A 15,634-nucleotide genomic window follows, 5' to 3' on the forward strand; every position below is an offset into this window, starting at 1 on the left:
TATCATCATTCCATAAAACACCCCTATAAATCCTCCCGCTTCATGTTAAATCATCCCTATCATCCTAATCATTACTAAACTTCTCCACTTAAATCTAATATGAACTGTGGCTATTATCACACCTTCAACCTTGTACAGCCCCACCGTCGTGATAACCATTCCCATGGAGGCACAATGAAGGTGGAATCATTGGCACGATGAGGGTGGAATCATTGGCAAGATGAGGGTGGAATCATTGGCAAGATGAGGGTGGAATAATCAACACAATGGGAGCAGTTCTCGTCAAAATCAAAGCAACCATTTTGTTTGTCAATCATAAGGGAATTATATTTGTTTTCCAATGTTGCTGGCATAGAGATAATTTTTTCAGTTGGATTCAAGAATTGTGTCTTTACAAAGGCGTGGGGGATGATCGCCATGAGCTGAACTTTGGTCAATTTTCTCACACCTCTAAGTATCAACAATGCAAAGGAATTCATGAAGAGCAGGGATGGTTTCCATTTTTAAGAAAATTTCAAGGTTATAATGATACAATAGCCTTGGCATTTTCTCATAAATTTGATGGAGAGCACGTTGGAGTTGGTAATTTAAATCTTAAGGTTACAAATGAGTATCTTAGCCATGCTATAGGACTACCCTCTGTGGGAGAACCATTCTTCAAGGGTGGGCAATTACATATTCCAAATTGTGCCTCATTCCTCAAACCGGCCTATCAATCAATCAGCTTAACGAAAGGTATATTGTGGAGTTGTATCATAAAGAAATGGAACCCTTTGATCACCATGTTACAGTGCTTTGTTACCTATGAGGGAAGTTATGCATTTGTGTTTTTATAATTAACTTGTTATCACATTTTGCAAAAGATAGTAGGATCAATTTCCCGCATTTCTTAAGGTTAAGCTTGCACAAAATATCTGAAGGGGTGAAATTAACGAGTAGGAACCCTCAGACGTCCTTATATCACCATACTATTATTAAAATGGTAGTTGTTGCTGAGCTTACAAAGTGGCGGAGGTCTTTGGAAGACTTCCTGATTGAAAATTTTCCTGGAGAAGAGACTCAGTTCAAAGGTCGGGAATGGTTGGTGGGATAGTCACTTAAGCATAGGAGGGAGACCTTCTCACAAAATTCCCAAATGACGCATAACCCTACAGATAACCGTGACTCTCCTATTGGCGAAACCACTCACAAGTTGACACCCTGTTCTAATACTATGGAAGAGGGGACATCTTTAAAAGGCTGAAGGGTAAATAAGAGAAGCAATAAGCAGAGCAGGAGTAGTAAAGACTGACCTAAACTAGCTAATATTATCAGATCGAAATGTGAATAACCTACAACAAAACCTCCTGAACCTCATGCAGGGACCAAAACAAAGCCTAAGCAAAAGAAAGCTCTTTTTCTAGCCCCAATACTATCAATGTCCATGGCAAAGACGTTGATCCAAGGCCATCGAAGAGCTAGAAGCATGAGCAAGATTAAGATTCCTAAAGTTATAACTTATAAGTGTATTGATGTTATTTCCTCTCCTAACTCAAATGGAAAGGAATTTCATTCTTCCCTTAAAGAAATTCATGTCTTAGTATCTACAGCAGAGATCCCCTTCGACATTGCACAAGATTTGGAAACAGAGTCGCCTGTCTAGTCCTCGACCAGCAAGAATCCTAGTCAAAAGGTCAACAGAGAAGTTTAGCAAGCTTCCTCATGAGGGAAAGGTCATAGTGAAATTGGAGGAGGTAGTGCCTCTCAACAATCGACAACACCCATGAAAACTCTAATTCCTATAATAGAAGAAAACCTAAAGGTTCATTTAGTGAAGTTGCAGAGAAAGATTGTTAAACTTCGTGGGCAAGAAAACAAGTATCGAGTCTTATTTTAGTAGTTAACATAAGTTAAACATTAGATCAGAGAAACTAATCTTCAATTGTATTCCCAGAATGACGAGTTCAAGCAGAGGAACAAGCAGTTGTTAAGTTGGAAAATTTCCAGGGTGAAACCCACCAAAAGGCTGATGGTCAAGAGCTTGCTCTGTAGTTTAAGAAGTGTTCTATTCCAATTAAGCATCGGTTAGTGGTATTTGTTAAGTTCACTAGACTTTGAATAGAGTTTCTTTTGCTACCACATTAGTTCTATTTTTGGCATACTATGGCAAAATGCATGAGGGCATGCATTTGAATCGGTGTGGGGGGGTGTTCGCGCCCATTTTTTTTCCCAATTTTATGCCTCTCATCCCTATTTTCAACATCTCTTTCCTATGAAGTTACTCTTATTACCTACCATATCACCTACATCACTCCCTAAACCTCACTAGTACATAACTAATAGGTAAATGCACTTAACTGACATTGTTTTTCTATTTGTGATTGAATTTAAGTGGATTTTCAGTCATGTCCCTATATGTTAACTATTTATTCATGGGTTTAGCTATAAGTTTGGTGACAGGATTGAGAGGTCTGCATGAATGGAAAGATGTCTTTTCATCCACATCGATCTGAGCTGTGATATTCAAATAGCTGATCCTTGACCAAGTTCGAGATGGTCTAGCCAGGTGGGCTCCTTCTTCTTGTTTTGACCATCAAATTTACAAAACGATATGTGAGGACAAGAATGATGCTTCCAGGACTGATTTTCTATGGTAAGTGTGATAATTCCAAGGTCAAAGATCCTCTACATCAGAATCAAAGTAGACTACTCTCATAATGGAAGTCAGTTACTCTAGAAGGGAGCTATTTGTTCTAAGTAAAATCAATGCAATTTGGAGTGGATCGAGCAATATTTAGATTAGTTCCTTGTTGCTAAGGTTTCCATAGTTAGTTAAATTTTTATTTTTACATTTATACAATATCTTTTAAAGGTTGTTGTAATGCAATGAAAATGCTAGTCAAACTAGCTAGTTAAGAATTATTGTTGTTGATACATTGTGACTTATGTCAATTGGTTCTCAAACTCTATTTCGGAAACATATATGATCACTTTCAAGTTGTGAGACAAAAGCATTGTTATTGTGGTCGATTGCAACCTATATCTTTGATGTCTTAGACCGTTCTTCTACTGTATTAGACTAGTTTACTCGATGTTTGGGATGACCGACCACCTCTATAAATAAGCCCCATTAATAGTTCAGATAGCTAGGTGTGTGCATGTAATTTTATATTTTGAATATTGATATATGATTTCATGATATGTGTGGTTTGTTTCTTTACATATTATACAATTTAAATATTTATTTCCTGTGTTCAAGAGATACGATTCATTATATAAACTAATTTTGTATTTTGATATAGAGTCACTCTCTGTTCTTTCATTCAAATTCACATTCATTCATCTTTATAATTGGAGTGACCATGATAAGATAATCAATCAATTCTTGAAGCTATATAACATGATTAATAGGACTTCATACCGTTCGCTAGGAACAAGTATTACCCGAGGCTACCTGGCGATGGACAGACTCTGCCTCAGAAATCTTATGACAGACTTGCAGACTTTTCCTATGGTTTAGCCACATTAGGTTCTCACCAGTGCCGAGCACACTGATGCGCAGGCTTCCAAACCAATACTATAAGAACAGAGTGAAATTTTCGTGATGCAAGCAGATCAGACACTATGGTACGCAGATGCAGAGCAGGAAAATCACTCGACTCCAAACTCACAAGACTCTAAACTCTTCAGACCCAAATGTCCCCTCCTCTCTCAGGTCTCATCTATTTAAAGGACTCACGAGGGAACAAGCATCTCATGAGTCATCAACAAGACTGACAGAAAGAAATATGATTCTGCTGACAGTAGGATGTACAGACTGACAAAAGCAAGATGCTTTGAAAGGACCAAATATGGGCATGAGTGAACTACTCATGTTATCTCATCCCTGTTCCGATACGGAAAGCCAGAGGCATATGGCAACCAGATTTACTTTATGTTTACACAGAGGAGATTTGTACAAGTGAACCCTCGAAAGACTGAAAAGATGAGATTTTCATATCTCATTATTTACACAATAGATATTCTTGATCGGGGAATCTATACAAGACCTGTCCAACGCCATTGTCGGTCGGAAAGACTTTACATCATGGTGTAGTAATCTACTTGAGGACAACTGTAGTGTTGGAGATTCCACCGTTCAATCAATTAATTTGAATAGTATTGGACCCATATCTCTTTCTCTATTTCCAAAATATTCGTGTCATGGGGATCCGGTAATTCCAAGTAGCTAAGATGAAGATAAGGATTGTGTTCTGAACTTATCTGCTGATGAAAATCTTCATAATTGGAATTATTGCTGGTGTAAAGTATTCTTTCTTTGTATTGATTCAATACGAACCAGCGTACATGGCCACATCTTCGTACTCCTTGTAGAAAATCAAGATCACTCAGATTGACAAGATCATTGATTGTTTTAATTAGGACATCTGTCAGGCATGGTGTCTGCGGAGTGAAGTTAGGAATCTTTAATAAGGTGAAGGAATATGGTTTTAAGATTAATGGAGATAATCCATAAATCTTCCACCAATCTAAGAACCACTTTGGAAGTGGATCTTCTTCTTCCATATCTTCAACTGGCATGTGCTCATACCAAAAGGAGAACTGCACAGAGTAAAATAAATTAGTTACAAAATTTTGTAATCCCATACCTGTGTAGAATTCCTGTTCTTGTCGTTCTTCATCAAAGTTTTCTCGATCCAGAAAGTTGCAAAATCTTTTTAGAGTAATGTGGCAACTAGTGATCCGTGTACTATCTTCTTCATATATTTCTAGCCTATAGTCTATGCTTCCAATATGTCTGAGATAATCAAGAGCCTCTAAAGCTTCTTCATTCATTTCATCTTGAAGTGGATCTGTCCATTTGTATGGTATACCAATTCTCTGTCTGACTTCTTTGATTGGGATCCAGGTATGTTCATGGTCAAACAGATTCTTCTGTAAATTGAAAGAAACCCATCCAGTGGATGTTTCAATTTTTACTTCTTCTTGATTTCTTCGGATAAAATTCAAGGATAAGGCGTGCATTGAATGTTATTCAAGAAATTCTCTACTGAGCATGTCAGCAAATCTGTTTTTATCTCCTTTGACAAACTCGATATCAAAAGAATATTGGCTGAGTTGCATTACCCAGCACACCATGGGTGTGTCTTCAGACTCACACTTCTGAATAGCAAACTTCAGGGCTTGACAGTCTGTTCTTACTGTAAAGTGTGTGTAAATGACAAAGTCTTTAAACTTGGAAATGCAAAGGCATACTACTCGCAACTCCTTTTTAAGGCTAGACCAGTTCAACTGGTTCTTAGCCCAAAGACCAGAGGAGTATTGAAAAACCTCTAATGCCTTTTTATCTGTGGGGTTTTATTAACATAAGACTGCACCCCAACCGACATGGCTTGCATCTTTCATTATGATCCTTTTCCATTCTTCTCTTATAGGTGAAAGGGGCTGTATATTCCTCACTCTTTCTTTAATTCTTCAGACTCCTTTAGTGCAATCTTTATTCCAGGGAATAGGATATTTCTGTAGACGTTTATTTAGCAACTTTCTTTCCTGAGCACAATGTTTCAGGAACTTTGAGATATAATTTAAACTGCCTAGGAATCTCTGTAACTGATTTGTATTAGTTATCTCATCAGGAAAATGATCAACAAAATTGAGACTCCTTTGTATCAAACTGTAGGAACCATACTGAATATTGTATCCAAGAAAGTCTATCATGGTTTTGAAAAGCTTCATCTTGGACGCAGAGAGGACTATTCCCATTTCTTTCACTCTTTTATAGAAGATCTTTAGATGCTTGATATGTTCAGGAATGTTATCAGAATGAATCAGAAGATCATCTATATACTTCTTTAGAAATTCATCCATACCTTCAAAGGTTTCATCCATAATTCTTTGGAATGTAGATGGAGCATTGATCAGGCCAAATGGCATAATGTTCCATTCAAAATGTCATTTAGGAACAGAGAAAGTTGTCTTCCATTTGTCTTCTTCTTTGATCCCAACCTGCCAAAATCCAGACTTCAAATCAAATTTAGAAAAGATTTTTGATTCAGAAATCCATGCCATAATGCTTGATGGTTTGGGCAATGGATAAGCATCATAATCCAAAATAGAATTCAGGGGCTTATAATTAACAACTAGTCTTGGTTTACCCCGGGCCTGTTCAGCATGATTATTTACATAAAATGCAAAGCAAGCTATAGGGCTCTTACTTTTCCTAATTAATCCCTTTTTTAAGAGATCTTTGATTTTTGCTTTGCATGTCTTTAGTTGTTGTTCATTCATGGCAACAGATTTAGATCTTCTTAGCTTGCCATTAAAATCTTTCTTGACTGGCAACTCTACTTCTTGCTTCTTTATATGCCAGAATGCATTCGGATCATCAGAGAAACATTCTCTGAATTTGGCTGTTATATCAACAATTTCTTTGGCGTATTTTCCATTGTTAAGAAGTTCTTCTGCTTTTAGAACTTCTTTCTTCACCTCCATTTTGGCTAAGCGATGTTCCATCCTTTCAATCCTAGATATTCTATTTGGAGAATTAGGATTAATAAAAGGAAAGAAAATTTCTTTTTCATCCAAGCTAACGAAACAACCATACCTTCCTGATGCTCGATCTAGCTTGGCACCATGCTTCTCAAAATTTTTGAAGAAGGGAGTCCCAAGGTACATGGCATAGTCTATTCCCGAGACTATTGGACAGACAAGATGAACTCCAGTGGCTTCTGTCAAAAAGATATTTACATCTACTTCATGCTTTGTAGGAATAGTTCCACTGGCAGTTATCACCTTTGAACACTCTGTAGGCCTCCTTAAATCTACTGGAACAACTGTATCACTGACAATGTTCAGGCAAGATCCAGTGTCCATAAAAAATTTCCAAAACTCTGTGTGATTTCCAATTTGTACCTTTAGTTTGACACAGTACATTACATCTTGGTTTACATAGTGTCAACTCAAACGCGATCTTTCTGCTTCAGAATCATCATCTAATCAGGACCTGGTTTAAAATATGAAGTAGAAGTTGTATTTGCATGAAGTAATTTGACAGAAAGATCTCTGTGATTTTCTATGCATAGTCTTTTATTTTTGTTTACTATTTTCCTCAGTTCTTTAATAGCCATATGCATAGCAAGCAATGTCTGTGGTAGATATTCACCAAATTCTTCATTCTTGTATTGTCTCGTTAGTGCTTCTACTGAAAATAATGATGCAGGGGGAACATAACCTAGATTTGAAGATGACTTTGAGGTTTTCTTTGAAAGATGATCAGTTAGCATAGATCTGTACATTTCTTTTAGCTGCTGATCACTAGCTGCCATGATATGAGTGAAGAGATTTCTGCTAATCTCATCATCTTCACTTTTCATCATACTTATCATATTACACTTGCAAACATCAGGGTCACTACAGTTACAATCATTGTAATTTGTGCAATATGGGTCTCTCCAGTATTCTTATTCTTCTGAGGAAGAGTCATCTGCAAAGTTCAATTCATTCTCTGATTCTGAATCAGAGGAGATTAGCTCATCACAACTGCTTGGAAGGTCAAAGTTATTTACTTCACCCTTTTTGTTCTTATAAGAAATTTTATTTTTAGAGAACTCTTTCTTCTTCTCAGGACATTTATTAGCAATGTGTCCTTTATTCTGGCAGTTGTAACAAATTACTTCTTTGGAAAGCATTTCTGTTTTTCTGTATGGCTTTGGGTTTCGGTGCTGATCATATTTTTTGTGGTGAAGCGGGGAATTCTTCTTAGAGAATCTCTTTTTCTTTCTTCTCACCCCTTCAGAATTGCCAGATTTGCCCAAATGACATTGTTTACATAGCTGTTGATAGCCATGCGGCTTCTTAGGATTAGTGGCGGTGCGTGTAATCTTCATCTGAGAGAAAAGTTCAACAATGACTGCCTTAACTGCTTGACGAATAATGCCAAATTTGTAGTCTCCAATTTTGCCAGGGAGTTTAGCTACAATTGATGAAGAAACCCAGTTAGGTAGAGAGGCAACAAAAATCTCTTTCCATTTTGGTTCAAGAATTAAATCAGGAGAAAGAGTATGGAGACGATGCAGATATTCATTGAAATATTCATCAAAGTGTTGCATGTTGTGCAGTTTCATTGCAAGTAGAGTAATGACAATTATATCATTGGTTATCTGAGGAAATCAAATGAAATTAACTGTGATGCCATAAATCAAACGGACTATCATATTATTTACAGGGAGAGTAGTGACGGGGTCCATGTATGTAGTGCCATCTGCATTTAGAATGACTGATTGTTCCCATTGTGAAAGCAGAGTATGTAACTTTAAAGTCTCAGCTTTAAGCCAAGAGTCTAATGTACCTTCAAAGTTAGCTATTATTCTTCTTGTAGAATTTATTGGACCAATTTCATCTGCAAGATAAGTATGATAACATACAAGCATAGAATGCAGAACAAACATTACTTCGGCTTCAGTACAGTTGTCAATGTTCCATGGATAAGTGGAACTTGCTGACCAATCCTTATGATATTCTGATTTCATTAAATCATGACAGTCAGGAGCAGGGTTCCAAGTAGATCTAGAGGTAGTAGCATGGACTTGCTGGTCAATGTCAGAAGTCTCCTTTTCTTCAGAAGGATCCAATTCTGAAATACCAAATTTTTCTTTATCCTGCTGAGAAAAATTATTTATGCAGCTTTCTAGTTCTTCAAGTTTAGGTGTATCATCTATCTTATTGATACTGGTAATTGCTGCATCTGATTTTTCTTCTTCATCATCATGACTAGATGAAGCAAAGAACTCTGAAAAACTTCCTTTGAATTCTTTAGATTCTGCTTCTTCTTTCTTTGAACTAGGAGAGTCTTTAGGGACCGGCTTTGGAAGTGGTGTAAAGAAACTTGGATTAGCAAATAGAGAGTATGGATGAGAAGAAGTGGGAGGAGGAAAGTTTATAATGCTTGGAGTTTTGATTAATCTTTCCATAGAAGGACAAATAGAATAAGGAACAGTAGTAACTGGATTGGAAAGCAAAGTTGCATATTTATAGCTTTCAGTATTTGGTATTTTCTTTAAAGTAGCTAAATATGAAGAAACAGTTTTCACATGTCCTTTTATCAAATCTAGATCGTTATTGACTCTAACAATCTCTCGTCCATGAGTAATTGCTACATCATGGATCTACTTTTCTGTCTTTAAAGACAGCTTATCAAGACTCTGTGCTATAGTATGATCATTTTCAGCCAAGGTCTTTACATGCTCATTTAAGTACATAGTATTGTAATCTTCCTTTTGACAAATTATATCCAGAAGTGCTTTCATTTCACTATTCGCTTTTTCTAAATTATCAAATTTAGCTTTAGAAAATCTTTCCAAGCTAGATAGAGCAAGATTAGTCCAATTAGTAGCAGCTATCATATCTTTGGCTGAAGAATTTGGATCATTTGGATGGGAAGGAAAACGTTTATACAATTTCCCATCTTGTCCTCTAATGACCAAATTTTTACAAGGAGGAAAATAATTTTCTGTCTCAAAAATATTTCCATCAAGGAGCTCCCATTTATGCTTTGCAGGGGTTCCTAATCTTATCATGTTTATTCTAAAATTAGAACAAACTTCTCTTACTAGTTCTTCTCCCTTTTGTCTGATATAAACCAAATTTCTAGGGGTGTTTGTTTTACTTATCATTTTTTGAACTTTTGGATCAAACTCTGGAATCCTTAGAGGAGAAGGAATTATTACAACATTTTCAGCCATTTTTTCATCAGCGAAATTTTCTGGATCACTTAATATTTTCTGCTTTGCTTGTTTTCTGAAAGATTTCATCAAGGCATCTTCTACTTGATTAATTGAAGGATAATACCATTCATAGAATGATATCCACTAATTATTAATAGTCATCCAGGCTTTCCATGACTCACTATTTTGCTCATTAAATTTCCTGCAATCATTTTTCTCTTGCAGTAACATTTCTTGCATATTGAGATGCTCTTTTTCATGAGTAAAAATATCCGAATGGAACATTTTCTTTTTCAAAGGATCAGCTGGGTCATAAGTGCCAATTCCTTTAAAGATTTTCAGAAAAGAGAGGATTTCTTCATCGGACGGAATCACTACAGACATTGGAATCTTGTCTATAGGATGTCTTCTATATTCTGGAATTTGAGAAGAATGTACAAAGCCTAATCCTGAAGTAGAGGTTGGGTTGACTGACTGAACAAGCATTTCTTCACAAGGGTTGAAGAATGCAACTTTAGTATAACTCTTATCAGGACAAGAAGATTCTTCAGTTGGTATAAACTTGATCATATTGATATGAAAGTCTTGAGATGACTCTCCATGAGGGTTAGGAGGATCATTTGAAAACTGACAATATGTCTTGGAACAGTGAGGATGATCGCAAACTGAATATAAGGCATTCTGAGAAGAAGAGGATGGATTGCTGAACATATTTTTTAAAGCTTCAAAAACAGCAGGGTCAATGACAATCTGCTGAGGAATTTGTACAGAAGGAATAATATTTGAAGGATTTTTATTTACAATAGGAATAGAAGTGACAACAGTGTCAGAAGGATTTGATCTGGGAAATCTTGTGACAACTTTGTCATCCATCTCGGTTATTACGGATTGAGCAGCATGTACTGTCCTTTTTGCAGGTTTTTTCCAGTTAGTAACCCAATCATCTGGAGGACACATACGTTTTCTTGAAACAGAGACTGGGGAAAATGGGTTACAGGATGAATCATACTGAATAAGAGTAACTTTTCCATCATCCTTGTCTGGAGTATGCAAGACTGTAGGAATAGTTCTATTATAAAACTAAACACAAGTAATATAAAATATGGCTAGATTTTTGGATTTAGACTTAAAATTCTCATAGCCTTGTGTCTATATACCAAGAGTCAAACACTGTAGAATATTTACATCATCAAGTGCAACAGAAAAATCTGGAAAAAAATCATACTATACAGGGCCATCGGACAAACTTGTTTCTATTCCACCTATCAAGGCTTGTGTAAAGGATGACCATCTATTATCAAAGAGGGTTGAGAAGACATAGGCTTTTTTGCCTTTTCGATGGAGTGCATTCAGACCGACTCTCACCATCCGTAGATGGGCATACTGATAACCTGCCTTGCGGGCTGCTTGTATATGGCGAATTTCAAACATGGGAATTGTCATCATAGTATTGAGATTTAACTCAGTCTTTATGGATTTTTCTTTAATCTTTATTTGACTGTACGCGCGGAGATTAAAAGGAGTTAATCCGTGGTACACCTAAGAAAGAGATACAGGAGGAAGTCTCCAATTGACAGAAGGGTTTGGTTCTTCTTTTTCTATGAGAGCAAAATTTGCAGGGGTTTCTTCTTCAGAAAAATATTTAAATCACTATGCAATTCGTCTCCATTTTGAATTTTTTCTAAATGATTAGAACCAAATCGTCCCATAAATGCAGAGGAACTAGAAATTGTAGAATGCATTTAGGAATATAAAGAGAAATACCCGTAAAATAGTTTCACAACACGAGTACTGCTTGTTGATTTCTGTGAAGAAATTGCAGCTTTCAACTACGAACAAATCACCGAATGCTACCCTTCAACACCTTCAGCGGTTCTGCATGGGCTTTACACACTATTCACGGCCTCAACGAAACTAGTGATCCACTCAGACGATATGTTACCAATAATTTTCCACTCAGACAATATCTTCCCAACAGAAATTTTTGAACAACAACTCAGGCTCCGATACCATTAACACAGATGCAGAAAGTAAATGAAGATAGCCAGAGGCTTTGATTTATATTATCAGAAATAGGATTCAGATATTACAGAAGGATTATTCCTTTAGAGAGATCGACTGTCGTCACTTTTACCGGACTTCATACCATTCGCTGGGAACAAGTAAAATAGGACCGTTAACACAGATGCGGAAAGTAAATGAAGATAGCCAGAGGCTTTGGTATATATTATCAGAAATAGGATTCAGATATTATAGAAGGATTATTTCTTTACAAAGATCGACTGTCTTTGCTTTTACCGGACTTCATACCGTTCGCTAGGAACAAGTATTACAGGAGGCCACCTGGTGATGGACAGAATCTGCCTCAGAAATCTTATGGCAGACGTTTTATTGAAACAGAGACTGGGGAAAATGGGTTACAGGATGAATCATACTGAATAAGAGTAACTTTTCCATCATCCTTGTCTGGAGTATGCAAGACTGTAGGAATAGTTGTATTATAAAACTGAACACAAGTAATATAAAATATGGCTAGATTTTTGGATTTAGAATTAAAATTCTCATAGCCTTGTGTCTGTATACCAAGAGTCAAACACTGTAGAATATTTACATCATCAAGTGCAACAGAAAAATCTGGAAAAACATCATACTATACAGGGCCATCAGACAAACTTGTTTCTATTCCACCTATCAAGGCTTGTGTAAAGGATGACCATCTATTATCAAAGAGGGCTGAGAAGACATAGGCTTTTTGGCCTTTTCGATGGAGTGCATTCAGACCGACTCTCACCATCCGTAGATGGGCATACTGATAACCTGCCTTGCGGGGTGCTTGTATATGGCGAATTTCAAACATGGGAATTGTCATCATAGTATTGAGATTTAACTCAGTCTTTATGGATTTTTCTTTAATCTTTATTTGACTATATGCGCGGAGATTAAAAGGAGTTAATCCGCGGTAAACCTAAGAAAGAGATACAAGAGGAAGTCTCCAATTGACAGAAGGGTTTGGTTCTTCTTTTTCTATGAGAGCAAAATTTTCAGGGGTTTCTTCTTCAGAAAAATATTTAAATCACTATGCAATTCGTCTCCATTTTGAATTTTTTCTAAATGATTAGAACCAAATCGTCCCATAAATGCAGAGGAACTAGAAATTGTAGAATCCATTTAGGAATATAAAGAGAAATACCAGTAAATTAGTTTCACAACACGAGTATTGCTTGTTGATTTCTGTGAAGAAATTGGGGCTTTCAACTACGAACAAATCACGGCTTCCTCGACTCTAGCTCTACGCCGAATGCTACCCTTCAACGCCTTCAGCGGCTCTGCATGGGCTTTACGCACTATTCACGGCCTCAATGAAACTAGTGATCCACTCAGACGATATGTTACCAATAATTTTCCACTCAGACAATATCTTCCCAACAGAAATTTTTGAACAACAACTCAGGCTCTGATACCATTAACACAGATGCAGAAAGTAAATGAAGATAGCCAGAGGCTTTGATTTATATTATCAGAAATAGGATTCAGATATTACAGAAGGATTATTCCTTTAGAGAGATCAACTGTCGTCACTTTTACCGGACTTCATACCATTCGCTGGGAACAAGTAAAATACGACCATTAACACAGATGCAGAAAGTAAATGAAGATAGCCCGAGGCTTTGGTATATATTATCAGAAATAGGATTCAGATATTACAGAAGGATTATTTCTTTACAGAGATCGACTGTCTTTTCTTTTACCGGACTTCATACCGTTCGCTAGGAACAAGTATTACAGGAGGCTACCTGGTGATGGACAGACTCTGCCTCAGAAATCTTATGACAGACTTTCAGACATTTCCTATGGTTCATCCACTTTAGGTTCTCACCAGTGTCGAGCACACTGATGCGAAGGCTTCCAAACCAATACTATAAGACCAGAGTGAACTTTTCGTGATGCAAGCAGATCAGACACTATGGTCTGCAGATGCAGAGCAAGAAAATCACTCGACTACAAACTCACAAGACTCTAAACTCTTCAGACCCGAATGCCAAGTCTCATCTATTTATAGGAATCATGAGGGAACAAGCATCTCATGAGTCATCAACAAGATTGACAAAAAGCAAGATGCTTTTGCTCACAGTAGGATGTACAGACTGACAAAAGCAAGATGCTTTGAAAGGACCAAATCCGGGCATGAGTGGACTACTCATGTTATCTCATCCCTATTTGGATATGGAAAGCCAGAGGAATATGGGGAACAGATTTACTTTATGTTTACATAGAGGACATTCGTACAAGAGAACCCTCGAAAGACTGAAAAGATGAGATTTGCATATCTCATTATTTACACAGTAGATATTTTTGATCGGGGAATCTACGCAAGACCCATCCAACTCCATTGTCGGTTGGAAAGACTTTAGATCATGGTGTAGTAATCTACTTGAGGCCAGTTGTAGTGTTGGAGATTCCACCATTCAATCAAGTAATTTGAATAGTACTGGACCCATATCTCTTTCTCTGTTTCCCAAATATTCGTGTCATGGGGATCTGGTAATTCCAAGTAGCTAAGATGAAGATAAGGATTGTGTTCTGAACTTATCTGCTGATGAAAATCTTCATAATTGGAATTATTGCTGGTGTAAAGTATTCTTTCTTTGTAGTGATTCATTGCGAACCAGCGTACATGGCCACATCTTCGTACTCCTTGTAGAAAATCAAGATCACTCAGATTGACAAGGTCATTGATTATTTTTCTTAGGACATCTGTCAGGCATGGTGTCTGCGGAGTGAAGTTAGGAATCTTTAATAAGGTGAAGGAATATGGTTTTAAGGTTAATGGAGATAATCCATAAATCTTCCACCAATCTAAGAACCACTCTGGAAGTGGATCTTCTTCTTCCATATCTTCAACTGGCATGAGCTCATACCAAAAGGAGAACTGCACAGAGTAAAATAAATTAGTTACAAAATTTTGTAATCCCATACTTGTGTAGAATGTTTGTTCTTGCCATTCTTCATCAAAGTTGTCTCCATCCAGAAAGTTGCAAAATCTTCTTAGAGTAATGTGGCAACTAGTGATCTGTGTACTATCTTCTTCATCTCTTTCTAGCCTATAGGCTATGCTTCCAATATGTCTGAGATAATAAAGAGCCTCTAAAGCTTCTTAGTTCATTTTATCTTGAAGTGGATATGTCCATTTGTATGTTATACTAATTCTCTATCTGACTTCTTTGATTGGGATCCAGTTATGCTCATGGTCAAATAGATTCTTCTGTAAATTGAAAGAAACCCATCCAGTAGATGTTTCAATTTCTACATCTTCTTTATTTCTTCGGATAAAATTTAGGGATAAGGCATGCGTTGAATGTTCTTCAAGAAATTCTTTACTAAGCATGTCAACAAAGATATCTTTATCTCCGTTGACAAACTCGATATCAAAAGAATATTGGCTGAGTTGCATTACCCAGTGCACCATGGCTGCGTCTTCAAACTCACACTTCTGAATAGCAAACTACAGTGCTTGACAGTCTGTTCTTACTGTAAAGTGTGTGTAAATGACAAAGTCTTTAAACTTGGAAATACCAAGGCATACTGCTCGCAGCTCCTTTCTAAGGCTAGACCAGTTCAACTGGTTCTTAGCCCAAAGTCCAGAGGAGTATTGACAAACTTCTAGTGCCTTTTTATCTGTGGCGTTTTCTTGACATAAGACTGCACCCCAGCCGACATGGCTTGCATTTGTCATTACAATCTTTTTCCATTCTTCTCTTATAGGTGAAAGGGGCTATATATTTCTCACTCTTTCTTTAATTCTTCGGACTGCTTCAGTGCAATCTTTATTCCAGGGAATAGGATCTTTCTGTAGACGTTTATTTAGCAACTTTATTTCTTGAGCACAATGTTTCAGGAACTTTGAGATATAATTTAAACTGCCTAGGAATCTC

The sequence above is a fragment of the Pinus tabuliformis genome, chromosome 9 (genome assembly GCF_031772625.1).
Source record: "Pinus tabuliformis cultivar Carrire ecotype Pingquan chromosome 9, CPIR1, whole genome shotgun sequence".
In the NCBI taxonomy this organism is placed as follows: Eukaryota; Viridiplantae; Streptophyta; class Pinopsida; order Pinales; family Pinaceae; genus Pinus; species Pinus tabuliformis.